Source organism: Fukomys damarensis, unplaced genomic scaffold, assembly GCF_012274545.1.
Source record: "Fukomys damarensis isolate Sample0158 unplaced genomic scaffold, DMR_v1.0_HiC HiC_scaffold_9, whole genome shotgun sequence".
Taxonomy (NCBI): Eukaryota; Metazoa; Chordata; class Mammalia; order Rodentia; family Bathyergidae; genus Fukomys; species Fukomys damarensis.
In genome coordinates, this window is record NW_022900921.1 from 39,786,594 (window position 1) to 39,801,334 (window position 14,741).

Below are 14,741 nucleotides of genomic sequence, written 5' to 3' on the forward strand. Positions count from 1 at the left end.
GAAATGGCACCATCAGCCTTGGTGGAAAGTTGATTGTCCTGAAGGACGCTATGTGTGAGTATATGTCTTTGGTTGCTTCATGTAACAACTGTCCCCCGGTGGTGGTTTTATTCAGATCCTTTCTTTGTCCCACTGGTAGCTTAGTTGCAAGCTATGATTTCTCATTGTTAGCAAGCTGTAGGCCAGAGCTAAGTCATTTCCACAACTTGATGAAATATTGTCATGCAATAAGGAAATTAAAACCATCATTAATAAACTTTCTCAAATGTGTACAATAGAATAAATGTTCTTATCTGCAAAGCAGCCCTGTGGGAGGTATAGACTTATTTGAATCAAGTCTCTGCTTGGCCAGAATAGATCTGGAACTCTTTTCTCCAGAGTCCCTAGAACTCCAGGACCATCCTAAATGCCCACACAAAATCCAGTTGGCCAAGGCCAAAGCCTTGTTTTATTTGTGGCTGTCTTTTTGTTCAAAACTTGACTTCAAGCAATTTCTTCAAGCCATTCCCAGAAAGTTAATCTATCCCCAAAGGTGAGTACGTCACCATTTAGGGTGCTCACGAGAGGATCCACAGTTCTGAGACCCTTTCCAAAGTGTAGCTCAATGGTTGTTTTGAGTAGGGAGTGGTGGTGCATGTCAGTAATCCCAGCACTTGGAGGCTTAGCAGGAGGATCACAGAGAGTTTGAGGCCAGCCTGAACAACATAGCAAGACCCTGTCTCAAAAATTATTTTGAGGATGGAAACTTGGTGTGGATGAGCACGTGGCTTCCCACAGTGAGGGTGGTGATGGGGAGCATGCATTGAAATCCAGGGTAAGATGTGTCCAGAAAAGCAGCTCAGAAAATTATGGCAGGTGCCTAACACGGGCCTGTGCTTCTGCCTGTGTTTGGGGACCAAATTGCTGGCTCTAGTCACAGACATCAGGGTGTGCATAGGGAGATGGTGACCTCATGCATTCACCTTCAGTGCAATTTGAGTCAGAGCTGGAAAAGCAAGTTCAAACTTGTGTCAGTCATAAAAGCCTCCTTTTGAATCAAGTGCTTTTAAAATATTTTGACTAGTAGAGAAAAAATGAGTCACATCTTGAAAAGATTGTATTTTCATTAAAATGCACATGTGCAAAAATTACAGATGGGCAACAGAGGGAGGAAACATTTAGCCCAAGAATTTCTGAATTTGATCAAATCAAAATGCTGCAGTAGTTGGAGGCATTTCCGGCAATCTGTTTGGGCTCTGATGTTATAGCTGGGCTCAACTTACAGATTTAGAGTCCTCACATTTGTAAGAGTCAGCAAAGATGCAAGACTGGAAATCAGGCAAATAAATTCATGGCCTCCCAGAGACATAGAGCAGCAGGGTGGTTGCCCTGGCTGAGTCTATGTGTCCTTGTTCCATTTGTCTGGTGGTTGGGAGCCAAGACTCACCCAGGGAGCAAACAGAATGCAGAAAATCATCAAGAAGATCATATAGTCTGCCAAATGGGGTTCATCCCAGGGATGCAGGGATGGTTCAACATACTCAAATCAATAAATGTAATACACTATATTAACAGAGCCAAGGACAAAAACCATATGATCTTCTCAATAGATTCAGAAAAATGTTTACCAAAATCTAACACCCATTCATGATATAAACCCTAGAGAAAATTGGAATAGATGGTCTTTATCTCAACCTAATAAAAGCCAACTATGAAAAACCAGAGCCAATATCATACTAAATGGTCAAAAACTGAAATCCTTCACACTAAAATCAGGACCAGAACAAGAAGGTCCACTATTACCACTCCTGTTCAATATAGTTTTGAAACATTAGCTACAGCAATTAGACAAGAGAAAAAATAAAAGGACTAAAGATAGGAAACAAAGAAACTAAATTACATTATTTGCAAATAACACAATACTCTATATAGAAGACACCAAGAACTCCACCAAAAGTCTTCTAGACTTAAACAAATTCAGTAGAGTATCTAGATACAAGGTCAATACACAAAAATCTATAGTCTTACTGTACACAAACAACAGACCCACTGCAAGAGAAACTGGAGAAACAGCTCCTTTCACAATAGCATCCAAAATAAACAAACAAACAAAAAACCTAGGAATCAACCTAAGGAAAGAAATCAAAGACCTCTGCTTTGAAAACTATAGCACTCTGAAAAAGGAGATTGAAGAGGATATCAGAAAGTGGAAAGACATCCCTTGCACCTGGGTAGGAAGAACCAATATAGTGAAAATGGCCATACTTCCAAAATAGGTATATAGATTCAATGCAATCCCAATTGGAATCCAAAAGCATACTTCATAGACCTCAAGAAAATGATCCAAAAATTCATTTGGAACCAGAAGAGACCTAGAATAGCAAAAGCAATTCTAAGCAACAAAGACAAGGTAGAGGGTATCACAATCGCTAACTTAAAACTATACCACAAAGCTACTGTGATAAAAACAGCATGGTACTGGCATGGAAACAAACCCAAGGATCAGTGGAACAGATGAGAAGATGCAGAAGCAGCTCCAGGCACCTCATCTTTGACAAAGAAGCCAAACATCCTCAATGGAGGAAAGATAGTCTCTTTAATAAATGGTGCTGGAAAAATTAGGTTCCAATTTGCCAAGATTAAAACTAGACCTATATCTCTCACCATACACTAAACTAGAATAGAAATGGATTAGAGTTCTAAATATTAAAATGGAAACACTAAACTGGCTGGAAGAGTGGTTAGGAAGAACTCTGGAAAACATTGGCCTAGGAAAGGATTTCATGAATTAGTTGCACATGAACTGGCACAAAGAATCAACAAGTGGGGTCTCATATTATTAAAAAAGATTCTTTACAGCAAGAGAAACTACCAACAGAGTGAAGAGACAACCCACAATGTAGGAAAAAATTTGTTACCAGCTGTTCCTCAGATAAAGGTCTACTGTCTAGAATATATAAAGAACTAAAAACAAAAACAAAAAACAAATCAGACCTCCTAAATTTAAGACTCAATCCAAAAATGGGCATTTGAAATGCACAGACATTTCTCAGACAAAGGAGTAGAAACAGCAAATAAACATATGCAAAAATGCTCATCATCACTGGTCATTTGAGAGATGCAGATGAGAACAGCGCTGAGTTTCTACCTCAACCCACAAAGAATGGCTGCTATCAAGAAATCAACCAATAACAAATGTTGGCAGGGATGTGGGGGGAAAGGAACCCTTCATCATTGTTGGTGGGAGTGCAGACTGGTGCGACCACTGTGGAAATCAATATGGAGAGAACTTGCACAAGTAGTATTGAAAGTCCCATCTGACCCAGCTATTCCCCTGCTGTGTGTCTTCTGAAAAGAATTAAAAGAATCATACAACAGTGATATATGCTCACTTATGTTTTTAGTGGCAAATTTTATAATAGCTAAAACTTGGAAACAACCCAAATGCCCATCAACTGGAAACTGGATAAAGATGTGGTTTTTAAAAATAAAATGGAGTATGACTCAGCCATAAAGAATGAGAAACTAGAGACATCTATAGCTAGGTGGATGCACATTGAGGCCATACTCTTAAGTGAAATAAATAGGACACATATGTGTAAATACCATATAGTTTCCCTGGTGTGATAAACTATAAGTGTCAATAAGGGTTAAAATGTACAATTGATATTTTGTAATATGAAGAAAAGGTCTAAGGCTATTGGGAGGGGTAGGGGAAAGGTAAAAAGGGAAGAGAAAAAATAAGAGAAAAGGAAGAAAATGGAAACAAAATCTTTTTAAATAGGGAAGGGTGGAGTGGGGAAGGGAGGATAGGAGAATAGGGAAAAAATAAGAACCAAGATATTTCATGTAAAGGTGCAAGATACCAATGATGAATGTAATTGTATTGCATATCTAAAAATGTACCAATAAAAATTCAGTTTATGAAAAAAATGAAAACACATAAAGATTCTATAGTTATGAGGTGCAATGTTATGTTTTAAAATATGCAAACATTGTGGAATGACTCAACTGAGCTAATTAACATAGGCATGACCTTATGTACTCTGTGTGTGGTGAGAACATGTAAAATCTACTTTTTAAGTAATTTTCAAAATAGAAGGCATTATTTATCATAGCCTCCTTACTGTGCAGCAGATCTCCTGAATGTATTCCTCTTATTGAAAGTTTATATCCTTTGACCAACATTTCTCTAATCCCCTTACCCAGGCCTAGGCCCCTACCCCTGGCAGTCACTATTTTACGCTCCCTGATTCTATGAGTCAGACTTTTTAAGCTTCCACATCTAAGCAAGATCATGTGGTGTTTGTCTTTCTGTGCCTGACTTATTTCACTCTGTACAATGTCTGCAGGGCCTGCCCACTTTTTCTGCTTCTGTGGTCCTTCTAGGGTGGGAATCCCTTCTTCCTGCTATCAGCCTAGGGTTCAGGTTTGGCACTGGCCAAATTATTGGAGTCTGAGCACCACCAAGAAAAAGCTCTGTGATACTCAGAGAGTTATCTTCTGGGTGAGGATAACAGTACCGAGCTCATTCAGCTAGGCATTCCACGTACAATATTTTTGGGGCAGTGCCTGGCTCATGCAGGTGCAGAAGTAGAATCTTCCTCAGTGTGGTACCAGCAGCACAGGCAGTCCTGGTCTGGGCCCAGCTGTGGGTGGAACACATTCCAACAGAGGGCGCCATGAGGCTACCAGGGTAGGCTGGAATGCCTGGATTATGATAGCCACGCTCATGCCAAGGGCCTCAGTTTCCTGTGGACAGCTTGGGTGTGCAGGTGGAGGTGAGGAGAGTAGGCCTGGATCCTTTTCAGAGTGAGCAGAGAAGTATAAACAGAGCATGCCCTGGGATTGTATTTACTGAACATGTACACTGATATAGTAATAGTCTTGTCTTTGAAGAAAACTTCCTGAGAATATTTTTGAAGAAATCAATTTCAACTGTTTTCTATTGTGGCTGCCCACTGGCAATGAAAAGAATTAGAACTCTTAACAGGCAGCTGAAAGCTGTGCAAAACCCTGAAGAAAGGAACTCCAGTTAAAGTCATCCTGAGATGATACGAAAGCAACATGCCTTTGGTGTCGGGCCCATTCATTCCTCTCAAAGACATGGACCTATCGACTCTAAAAGACATGCACAGACCTGTTTGTCCCCTTATCTACACTAAAGATCCTTTGTGAAACAGAGGCCAGTGGCCTTGTCTGAATTGCAACTATAAACATTTAATTTTAAACGCCATACAAATGCTGAGAGATCTACAAGGTGCTCAATTATCAAGGAAAACACATCCTTTGGATGATTTGCTGTCTAACCCTTCTCAGACTCTTATAAGTGTCCCATTCTCTCACCCAGAAGTCTCGATTTCTCTCCCAGAAGTCTCCAGTCTCTTTCCTGTTCCCTCTCCCCCTTGACAGTGTACTCCGGCCAAAATTAACTCTTGTCTTTCTAATTCCTTTCTACTGGTAAATTCTTTTACCAGCCCTCCCCACCAGCCCTCCATACACCATCTCTCACAGCACTTCCTAATTTATACACCAATTCATCTCAAAAGATAATTAAGTACTAGTAACAATACTATTACTAATATAATAACATTTACTGGCTGTTGGCACTGGTCAGGAACACTAAACATACATTTTCTTATTTGACTTTCAGTGAACCTTTGTGGCCAATGAACTAATATGTTGTATGCTGGCAAGTCCATTTAATAGTAGCAATAATATATTCATGTAGACACTTTTCTGAGTAATGAAACCTACACTACATTGTAATGCATCCAGGAAAGCATGTGCATTGTAGCATGCTATGTTGACATCTCTGTTTGACACTAGAGGATGCGAGTTCTTGGGAGCTGAGTTCATTTCCAGCCACAGCCCCCAGCTCTTCTGAGAGTTCCTTGGTGGTCTTCTGCAGCCTTGATGAACAAGTGAAATGATTTCATTAATAGCATCTATTTGTATGCTGGGTCACTTCTCAGATGCTTAAAAATAGTTCTCTTAAGCGGGAAATGCTTTTCTCCCGAATTATTTATTATGTGTAAAAAATATATCCTTTACTGCAAAGCCTGGGCACACTTTCCCTGTACGCTTGACTGGCTTCAGAACAAGGCTGTGGCTGTGTTTGGCCTGGGAGCAGGAGGAGAAAGCCCTCCTCCACGCCCTGGGCTCTGCTCTGCTCCCCCTCCTTGCAGTGCAAGCGTTAGCTTCCCTGACAGCTTCGTGTTCAGTCGCTAAATACCCATTCAGCCCCAGGTTGGAGGGAAGGGGGAAGAAGGACCCAGGAGCAGCCAGGGCCCTTGGATGGGTCCAAAGTCAACGTGCACTGTGGCATTTCATGCCTGTTAAAAGGAAAAACTGTGAGCATCTTTGGTTCACAGAAATGGAAATGATAAAGGCTTTTGTATTTAAACAGCAGAAGAATTGAAGAGGATCCACAGAAATCATTTTATTTCACTCAGCACCTCCCTGGCTCATATGGTCCTCATAGAACACTTGTGTGTCTGCTTTTACCTTGTGGTAAGGGAATTTCTGTCCCTGTGTCTCCTCCTCACTGTGGCCTTCACATGTCTGACTTGCTAGAAGTGTCAATCACTCAATTCGGCTTTCTCCCCGGCTCTGCCCTTTGTCCTGCCCTTGTCCTCAAGGCACAGGCAAATGGAATCAGCCTTGGGTGCTTTGCTGACAGCCTTTCTGATGTCATACTTGGATTTCATATTTGCCTTCTGCAGTCTCCATCTCCACCCCATGTCACAGTCATGGAGCTTGGATTGTGATCTCTAACCAGTGCAACTCAATTTCTTCTCCTTCATTTCCTTCCTTTCCTCCTACCCCTTTTATTCCTTGTATTTTCACTGTAATCTCTTTCTACTGACCTCTTCATTGTTGGCATGCCTAGTACCTCCTAGGGTCAATCTAAAGAAGCCTGCGGTCACCTTTTGACATGTACTTGTAGGTGATGGTGGTGTTGACTTCCTGGGGCTGATGGTATCTGCAAAGGTCTCCCACTGTCACTGTGTCATCTCAGCTCCTACACAGACTTCATCCCCTTATTCAGTTGGAAAAGGCATCATTCCCCCTGCAGACACTCCAGGGAAAGTTCCCCTCACTTGGAACCCCTGGCTCACTAAGTCTACTTGCTTTGCAAGCCAGCACCCCACCTTCACCACCAACCACATCTTTCAGCCTCTCTCACCTGGCGTCAGGACACTGTTGTGCTGTGCTGTGGGACCCACTTGTTACACAGAATTGCAAGGAGAGTCAGACCCAGAAGCTCTGCTGCTTTCTCTGTACCAGAAGCTACAGTTTAAAATTTCTCCTTTTCTCAGTTTGGGATGTCATGAGGCAGAAGTGAGGTTTTGAGAAGAGACGACCTTAGCTAATTGGAGGCAGAGAACATAAAGCTTGTGTTTTTAAGGAAACAAAGAAACACTTCTCTGTGTGTGTGTGTGTGTGTGTACTAAACTGAAGTCTATTCAGGAAAAATAAAAATTAGAATGGTGTGGCAATGCTTAAGTCCTATGTCCATTGAGAAAAAAACCTTGGCCCTGGTTGTCCCTTAGGCAGGCCATGTGACTGTAGCTATTCTAGGTCCTGTGAGCATGTCCAAGCCTATTATCGCTGTAAGGTTCAGCTATGCCTCACAGCTGAGTTCCAGAGCTGCCACACTGAGCTGTAAATCTCAGCTGTGCCTTCCAAGTTGTGGCACTTGGCCATGTCTCTGAGCAGTGGTGCTTAGCTGCAATGCTGAGCTGTAACACTTGGCTATAGCACAGAGCTGCTCCACTCTGCTGTAGCATAATGAGCCCTTGGCAGACACTAAATCTGCTCATGCCTTGGTCTTGGACCTCCAGCCTCCAGAACTGGGAGAAATAAATTTTTCCAGTTTATTAACCACATGGTCCATGGTTCTTTGCAGCCCAAATGGACAAGAGATGGGGCCAGTGGAGCAAGATGGGAGCAAGAATGTCATGAAAAGGGAAGAGAAAGAGCAGAAGACAAGGTAGTTACTCATGATCAATGTCAAGATAAACCAAAACTTGCCAGCTGTTTCAGATCCAAAGTTGTTCCCAGGGTGGGGAAAAGGGAGGCCAGGTGGGGACCACTGGCCTCGCCAAGTACCTGGACTTCTCAGCAGACTTTGCTTTCTTGTTTGCTTTAAAAAATTGAAACAATTTACATAGCTCCTCCAAAGGGAACACAGTGTAAGAGTAAAGTTCTGTGGGTTTCAGCAAATGTGTACAGTTGCATAACAACAACCACAATCAAGATATAGAGCACTCCCTTTACCTCGGAATGTCTCTCATGGCCCCTTCTAGCAAAATCCCCCACAACCCTGACCACAGGCAGCCAACATTCTGATTTCTATCACCAGGGAAGGCTTTGTCTCTTCATGAGTTTCATGTAAATGGAACTGTATAGCACACATTCTTTAGTGTTCAACAAGATGCTTAAAAATCTATCCACATTGTTCCACCTATCCTTGGTTTTTCATTCCTTAGCGTGTGATTAAAAATCTATCCATAATGTTAGAAATAAATCAGACGCATGAGCTTAAATATTCATGATTTCTCTTATGCTAGAAACCTAAAGCATAAATATTTTTTTAAAAAATAGAAAATATAAAACAAGGGCATAAGTATTTTGCAAATGGGAAGGAAATGTAGAGACAGAGGGAGCAATGGGAAAGGAGAGAAGGGGAAAGGGAATAAAAAGAATCAAGATGTTAGGTACATGTCCCTAATTCTTCACATGAAGTTAAGCATTTTGTACTGATAAAAATTTTCTATCCACATTGTTGTCCACAGTTATTCATTCAGGCAGTAGTGTTCCATTGTGGGTTTACTCTATTATCTGTCTGTTCATTTTCCTGCTGAAGTGCCCTGGGATTGTTTCCTTGTTTGAGTTTCTCTTGTTATTGTGAGAGAGAGCGTTTGTCCTGTGATGGCTAGCAAGGCTTGGACACTTGTGTCTGCACAACTTGGGATAGGCTGGTAAGGTCAGGACACATGGATGGTACCACAAGCTCACTGACTCAGCTGCCTGGAACTTCAGTGACTTGAGCTCTGTTTCCCATCTATGGCAGCTGGAGGAGGGCTATGTGGTCCATTCCACCTCAGAAGGTGTGTGCTCCTTTGGACAGGGACCAGGTCCCCCTCATGACTGGAGACCTGTGCTGCTCTTTGGCTCAATGTCATGAGGATGGGGCTGTGGAGTGTGCCAGAACCATCCTCAACACAGGGCATCTAAGACCCTGACTGTTTGCTGCAAGAAACTAGAAAGATGGTATGCAGCTTGCTTGGGGGCTGTCCAGGCTCTGAATGAGTGGGGACCCAAAATACCTGAGTAGATAGCAAGTGAGGGACACACAAGACAGCTCTTTAAATTTAGCTCACAATTATAAATTGTCTTAATGTCATAGATAGGAAGGCCAAGGTTTGGCTATATTATATAATTTGTTAGAGGACATCTGTTAGTGTCAGATGCAGTTCTTGGTTTTCTCCTCCTCCTCCTCCTCCTCCCCCTTCTTCCTTCTGATTCTTCTTCTCCTTCTCCATTTCCTCTCCTCCTTTAAGTTACAGGTGTTGGATATTTTGTACCAGCAATGGGAATGTGACAAATAAAAAAAATTGGTACCAAAGAAATAAGGTAATTGCTATGATTATATCTGATCATGTTGCTCAGAAGCCTTTGGAGCTGGTTTGGGGGGGGTGTAGGAAAAGGGTAATGGGAGTTGCTGGAGACCCCTGCAGTGGTCTTGGCCTCCTGCAAGCCAGTATGACATCCACACGATAGGAAAGTGGGAATTAAAAGAAACACAGAGACAGAGACTTGAGAGAAAATGAGTCTTAATCCAAGCTGCTCTGAGCAGCAAAGACAAAGAACTACCAGAACATCCAGTGTTTATTCATCTACAAGTGTGGGAAGGGGGAAACTGGGCAGGCCTTCGGACATGGGACTGCAGAATGAAGATACAAACATATCTTTGCTGAAGAGAACAAACAGTTAATTCAGAGGGGAAGAATTTAGCTGGAGTCAGGTGACCTTGACTGGGAGTGAACTCAGCCAAGCTTTGCTATTTCAGTGTAGCCAAATTAGGGAGGAGCAAGAAGCTTGTGCCACTATAGCCTGCGAATACTGGATGAAGGCGTCTGCTACAAGGGAGGAGTTTAGAAAGATTTGGAGATGCTGGCTGGAGAAGTCCTAGAAGACTGTAAGGTGAGTATGATGGATGATTCTAGTTGGAGCTTGGGAGACTGCTGACAATAAAGAAGATAGTAAAGGCCAGACTCATGAAGTTTCAGATGGGAAGGACGACTCTGTTGGAAACTGGACTAGGGCCCATTCATGTTTCTTTCTGGGAAAGTACATTTTGTTCATGTCTTAAGACTCTGTGAGGTTGAATGTAAAGGTAGTGGACTAATCAATTAGAGGAAATTTCAAGGTAGACTTGTGTTTAGGTTGTGGTATGGGTACTTCTGGGTGCTTTTAGCCAGATTTATAGTAAGAATCAGGAGAAAAGAGAACCAAGAGAAGTGAAAAGTTTGTAGTTTCACCAGAAAGACAGCACCTGCTGGCGTCAAAGAGAGGGTGGTTGCTGAGAAGATTAGCACTAAAAAAGAAACCAAGTACTTTGTTTCAGGATGATAGGAAATATGGCTTGAAGGTATCTCAGGAATTGGCCAGATCCCACCTTTTGCAGGCTCAGTGGTGTAAAAGGGTACATTCCTTTGAAAGACTCTGAATGAGTGCCTTGCTCATTCAGCATTGCCTGGGCCTAGGGAGGTATTTTCCAGTGCCAGCAATTCAGGCATGCAGAGACTGCTACAGCCATGATCCAAGGGAGCCAGGCTACAGCTCAACCTTAGCCCTCATCCACATGGAGCTGGTTTTTCAGGGCTACAGATTGTGAAATTTGCAGGGTCATGGAGGTTTTCTTTCTCTCTTTCATTCTCTCTCTCTTTCTTTTCTTCCTTCCTTTCTTTTTTATTTTTAATCTATAGAGGTTTATTTTATTGTTTAAGTATCATGCTTATTGAGGAACAATAATCTAAGTAACAGAGTTGTTGTTTATTCTTTAAATTTGTCAGTTTGCTCTGTAAGTTACTTTTTTTTTTTTTGCCCATTTGCAGTACTTGTGTGGAGTTGGTGTATCTACATAACACATCCCAATTACTTTTTTCATCCCTTATCCTCCCTCCATCTCTTGATCCCTTTCCCCTTTGAGAAGATCTATATCCTACTTCTTATTATCTATTATTTTATTATTTGCTCTTTATTTTTACTCTAGGTTTTTCATATAAGAGAGACAACGTGGTATTTAAGCTTGTGTGTCTGATTCACCCAGATTTCAAAGAAAGGCCTAGGAGGCCAGGCAGTGTGCTCCTGACAGGGCAGTGGGTGAAGCTGTGAAGTGAAGCCAAAGGATCACCGGCAATCCCAGGAAGCTGGAGATGCCAGGAACATGGTTGTTCTGCTGAGAAAAGGCACAGGCAGTGAGTGAAGCCATCCTAAGAGAGGCTACAAGGGCTGCAACCAACAAGGCCGTAGCAGTTGGGCCACTCAAGCTCTTTAAAGTTTGTATCTTACGACAACCTGCCCTGGATACTGGACATGGCACTGAGGATTTAATGTTCACTCTGCTGGTTTTTGGTCTTGGTATGTCCAAGATATGTCTCTATCCATTCCTTTTGGAATAGGAATGTTTACTCCTGGACATTGTATGTTGGAAATACTTGACTTTCTTTTTGATTTTTATAGATGCTCACAGCTAAGAGTTTGTATTGAGTCACAAAGGAGATTTTGGACTTGGACTTTTCAGCAGTGCTAGAACTGTAAAGATTTTGACAGCTCTTAGAGGCAGACTAAATATATTGGATAATGAGATGAACATGAGCCTTTTGGAGGCCAGAGTCAGAATGTTAAGGTTTAGATCTAAAATGTTTCCCCAAACTCTCATGTTTTGAGAGGTGGAATTCCTGAAAGGTGATTGCATCATGGGGGTATTATTCTGATCAGTGGACTCATCTGTGGATAAGATTAAGGAGGTTGGCCCTGGTCAGAAGAGGCAGATCACTGGGGGTGTGACCTGGAGGAATCTATTATTGTCCCTGGTTTCTCCTTCACTTGCTCTACTCCCTGCCATGAGGTGAGCAGCTGTCCTCTACCAGGCTCTTTTATCATGTTGTTTCTGCCTTGGATCCAGCCAACCATGGACTGAATCCTTGAAAAATCATGAGCTAAAATAAACCTTTTCTCTTTTAAGTTTTAGGTGCTGGGTATTTTGTTTTCTTAGTGACCATGCATATGTTATCAAGAAATGCAATACTGCAAGCCTGAGAAATTTAGAAGTTTTTATACACAAAGTGATGAGAGAGCAAAGTGTTGAAAAACCTAGCAGGCAGGATGAGGATTAATCTGCAGAGGCTATCTGGCCAAAAACAAAAAAAGTAGATAAAAACATGTTAGCAAAGATGTGGAGAAATTTCTGTAAGCAGGTGCTTCTGTTACTTTGGAAACAGCTGGCAGTTCCTCAAAAAGTTAAACATACAATTATCCCAGGGCCCAGCAGTTTCACCCCTATATAGATATCCCAGAGAAATAATAACTTGTGCTCACACAAAACCAAAAGTTCTACACAAATAGTCACAGCAGCACTATTCATAATAACCAAGAAATGGAAACAGCTCAAATGCCTATCAACTGATGATTAGATGAAGAAAGCATGGTCTGTCCACAAACTGCACCAGTACTCAGCAGCACAAGGGATGCAGCAACAGGGACAAACTGAAAACATTGTGCTAAGTGAAAGAAGCCAGGAACTCTTGATCACCTGTTCTAAGATTCCTTTTCCTTTTACCATGTGAACAGGTAAATCCATAGAGATGGACAGCAGATTAGAGTTGTCAGAGTCCAGGGGAGAGAGGCTGGGAAATGGCTACTGAAGGATATGGTATTTTTTGGGGGGGTCAATGAAAAGGTTCTGAAATTGGATAGAGGTGATGGCTGTACAACTCCGTACTTGTACTAAATCCCACCAAACTAGACACATTAAAAGGGTTAACTTTATAATATATGCCTCATACATCAAAAATGCTATTTCTTAAAAAACTAGATGTGGGCAACTCTGTGCCCGGATGAGGGGCTTGCTGCCTCTCACCCCAGTGGATCTGCAGTGGTTGTGACCGACTCTACTGCTGCCCTCAACCTGGACATCATTCAGCACCCGGAAGCAACCCTGGGAGGGCCCAAACCTCGGGCCTAGACACTGCCTCTGCCCTTCCTCCGCTCTCAGGTCAGCCCCTTATGCCTGTCTTTGATGCCTCTCCAGTCCTGTGATGATTTCTCTTCTCATTCTTGCAGCCCTCTGAGCCCTCCAATCCCTTGTGCCTTCTCTTGAGCTCCAGTTTCCTTTGACCTTCCCTGTTGGGTGAATCCAGAGCAATGCCCTTAAAAAGCACCAAATCCAATACAGATTCTTCTTTTCTCCTTGCTCTTTGGGGAATCTTTGCTTCTCTGTTTTGGAGGAAGGAAAGCTCAGCTGTGCCTGCCTTTGTACCATTGGTATTTTCAGTTGAAATATTCCCATTACTGTAAGGCCATGATTTGAAACACCAGTATTCAAGGTGAATAAGGGCAGGAGCACTGAGGAGCAGAGACTCTTCCTGTCCTCATTTTATATAAGGGAAATTGAGACCCAGAAAGGCGAAGTAACTTACAGAGGGCCACACAATTAGTAAACAGTAGGATTGGACTTAAATCCAGGTCTGGCTCTAGAGCCTAGACTTTTTTTTTCTCTCATTGAGTTTATTGGTACATTTTAGGTATACAGTACAGTTACATTCCTCATTGGGATCTTGTACCTTTACATGACAGGTCTTGGTTCTCATTTTTTCCCCTTGTCCCTGCCCTCCCTTCACCCCATCCTTCCCTCCCCATTTACAAACATTCTATTTCGATATTTTCATTTTCTCATATTTTTTCTTTTCCCTCATTAACTTTCTCCTATTCTTCCCTCTTTCCCTGCACCTTTAGCCCTTTTCTTCCTATTTCACATTGTCAATTATATCATTAGGATCTTATGTACCATTATAGTTTTTCACACCATAGAAACTTCGGTATTTACACATGTATGACTTATGTATTTCAATTAGGAGTATATCCCCAATATGTATCCATTTTCCTATGAATGACTCTAATTTCTCATTCTTTATGGCCGAGTAGTATTCCATTTTATAGAAAAACCACATCTTCTTTATCCAGTCTCCAACTGATGAGCAGATGGGCTGTTTCCAAGTTTTAGCTACTACAAACTGTGCCACTATAAACATGGGTGTGTATATATCACTGTGGTATGATTCTTTTAATTCTTTTGGAAAGATACCCAGCAGAGGGATGGCTGGGTCAAATGTAATCTCTAATCCTAGTTCTTTGAGATATCTCCATATTGATTTCCATAGTGGTTGTACCAGTCTGCACTCCCACCAACAATGGAGAAGGGCTCCTTTCACCCCTCAACCCCGCCAACATTTGTTATTGGTTGATTTCTTGATAACAGCCATTCTTTGTGGGGTGAGGTGGAATTAGAGCCTAGACTTTTTTTTAAATTAAGTTTATTGATACAATCTAGGTATACAATACAGTTACATTCATCATTGGGATTCTGTACCTTTACATAATAGGTCTTGATTCTTATTTTTCCCCCTTGTCCCTGCCCTCCCTTCACCCCCTCCTCTCCTCCCCATTTACAAACACTTTATTTCCATTTT

At 41.9% G+C, this 14,741-nt stretch overlaps 1 long non-coding RNA gene across 1 annotated transcript in view; it reads left to right on the top strand.

The window, feature by feature from the left end:
* The first annotated feature begins 10,100 nt into the window (after window positions 1-10,100).
* The window catches only part of LOC104872013, a 16,577-nt gene continuing 11,936 nt past the window's right edge, over window positions 10,101-14,741 (top strand). The window contains exons 1-2 of the long non-coding RNA XR_783028.1: window positions 10,101-10,191; window positions 13,088-13,267. This is a non-coding gene — a long non-coding RNA (uncharacterized LOC104872013). The remainder of the gene's footprint in view (window positions 10,192-13,087; window positions 13,268-14,741) is intronic.